Source organism: Calidris pugnax, unplaced genomic scaffold (assembly GCF_001431845.1).
Source record: "Calidris pugnax isolate Ruff unplaced genomic scaffold, ASM143184v1 scaffold89, whole genome shotgun sequence".
NCBI classification, from domain to species: domain Eukaryota; kingdom Metazoa; phylum Chordata; class Aves; order Charadriiformes; family Scolopacidae; genus Calidris; species Calidris pugnax.
The window spans coordinates 5,663,870-5,666,295 of record NW_015090865.1 but is presented as its reverse complement, the minus strand read 5'-3'; positions in this window follow the sequence as shown (position 1 = coordinate 5,666,295).

Here is a 2,426-nt window from a genome sequence, read left to right as displayed (position 1 = left end):
AAATGGAAACTTTATTAATCATATGGAGTTCGGTGGGCTGTTTAGTTCAGGTTTGCTTCCTTTCCCTCATACACAGGCTGGAAAGGCTTTGTGTTAAAATGAGCAATTTCAGCTTTGCAGAGATATTAAAATCTCTTATTTCTGAGGGCTTCACTTGCTTTTTTCTTAGGGAACTTTTAATGATGATGCATAATTACTAGTACATGAAACACCTCTATGTTCATTACAGTCCTGCCTTTTGAAGCAGCAAAGGGGATACTTTGGTATTTGTACAAGTAGATTTGATTAATGGAAACAACCAGCGGCTGTTGTTTATCTTGACTCCTTTCATTCCCTCGCAGTTGGGCACTGTTTATTATCACTCACTTTGGAGTGAAAGAAAATGATAAAATACTTCTTCTAATGGAATGAATCATTCAAAGAAATGACAGGAGAATACAAAAAAGCAAGAAACATCCACCTTTGCTATTAAGGTCCTTCTCCCTTTACCCTTCAGGGACATCCTGGAGTTTTTCATTAACCCTAAATTTCCTTCGAGGAAGAAAAAAAAAATTCTCAAATTGTTTACAAAATGATCAGAGTGGCACAAAGAGTGACCAGAGGTGCTTATTCTCACCTTTCAGATCCTGCCCCTATCACTTCAGCGGGCTGTTCAGCAGACAACACAAAATACACAGACTGGATTAGAAATTAGAAAAAAAGTTCAAGAAACAGGGACGACAAAGCTTAGAGCTATGTTATTAAACAAGGCCTGAAAAGCTGGTTTCAAAAATGTAATTTTTGACAGTAATGTGATACCTGGTACTGGGGGGATCACATGATGGGTTCCCACCTTGGTACATAGGGAGAAAACCATGGAAATGTGGCAATAAGGGTACGAAACCAAATTACTCCATAGCCAGTTCCCACCACTAAAATTAAATATTAGAGTGGATCCCATCACCCTTGAAATAAAGCCTAAAAAGCCACCTGCCAAGGAATTGACTAAGCCTTTTTTTAAAAAGGGACCATAAAGTTGGGAAAGCCTGTCAGTACCTGCACCAATATTATTTGTTGGCACCAAAAACATCAAAGGGGACCCTGAAAAAACAAAGACCCCTTGGTCCACACAGTCCCAGCTCCTAAAGCAGGTTGGGTTTAGACCCTGCAGGCAACCCTTTTACCTAAACAGAGAGAGTTTTCAGTACATTGGATGTAGAAGAGCACCGGGTTATAATGTCCTCCATGTCTATTTACTGATGGGCTTCATTCATAGAATCACAGAATGGTTCAGGTTGGAAGGGACCTCAACGATCATCTAGTTCAGACACCCTGCCCTGGGCAGGGACACCTCCCACAGGAGCACATTCTTATCCAGTGAAATACCTCATAAAGTTATAACTTTTTAATTATTTTTTTTTTTTTTAATATAAAAAAGCATCTCAACAAAAATATTCGTCCAGGTTCTATATGAATGGTAGTAAACTCCAAATGGCTTTTCTCTCCGCTATGGGGAGACCTCCAATGACTTTGCCAATACAACTGAGCCAATATGAAAAGCTTCTGCATTTCCACCTTGACATCACCATCGTGGTCTCCAAACATGATGTAGGTTGGACAGAGAAGCTGAGCTCACCTTGTTGGACCTTTGCAACCTGCAGCCAGAAGCAGCAGGAGCTCGGTTCATACCATGGGATGTGCAACTTCTGGAGTCTCGCAGCGAGCAGGGCCTGCAAAAATCACCTCTTCTGCCTGATTTGAAGGGCTGTGTCAGGCACAGTTTGCAAACAAAAAATAACAAAGTGAAAACAAGAAGTTTTGGCCTGGAGTAACAGCCAGCACATTCCCCACCAGAAATGATGCAGGGGAATCGAGGAAACCACATACAAACTTACCAGGGTTGATAACTTCTTCCTAGTGATGCTCAGTGCCCACCGTGGCAGTGGAGAAACCCCTCACGAGACCTGCCCTGTGCTTTGTTCACAATGAACATCGTAATATATTTACAAAAAGGTGGAACTGAAATATCACGATGGCATGAAATTCAGTCCCTGGTGAAGTAAGAAGTTTGGAAGTCCCACCTTTGAACAAGTGAGTGCACACAGGACACACCAATAAAAATTAACTATTTTGCAGTAGTGCTATCATTAGTCCAGTCCTAATGATAACAAGAGGAAAAATTTGGAGGAGAAAAGGAAAAAAGTTACTACAGTTGTCCCTTCTTTCTCTGCATGTAAACAGGAGTCTTCATTTTCACTTCTTCCTAATGATAACAAGAGGAAAAATTTGGAGAAAAGGAGAAAAGTTCCGACAGTTGTCTTCTGTTTCTCTGCATGTAAACAGGACTCTGCATTTTCACTCCCTTTTGTGTTTAACCTAAGTTTCAGTGTTGGTCAGTTAAAAAAATCAGATAAAACTCAGTAACTTCTGACCAACCTATGTTTTCT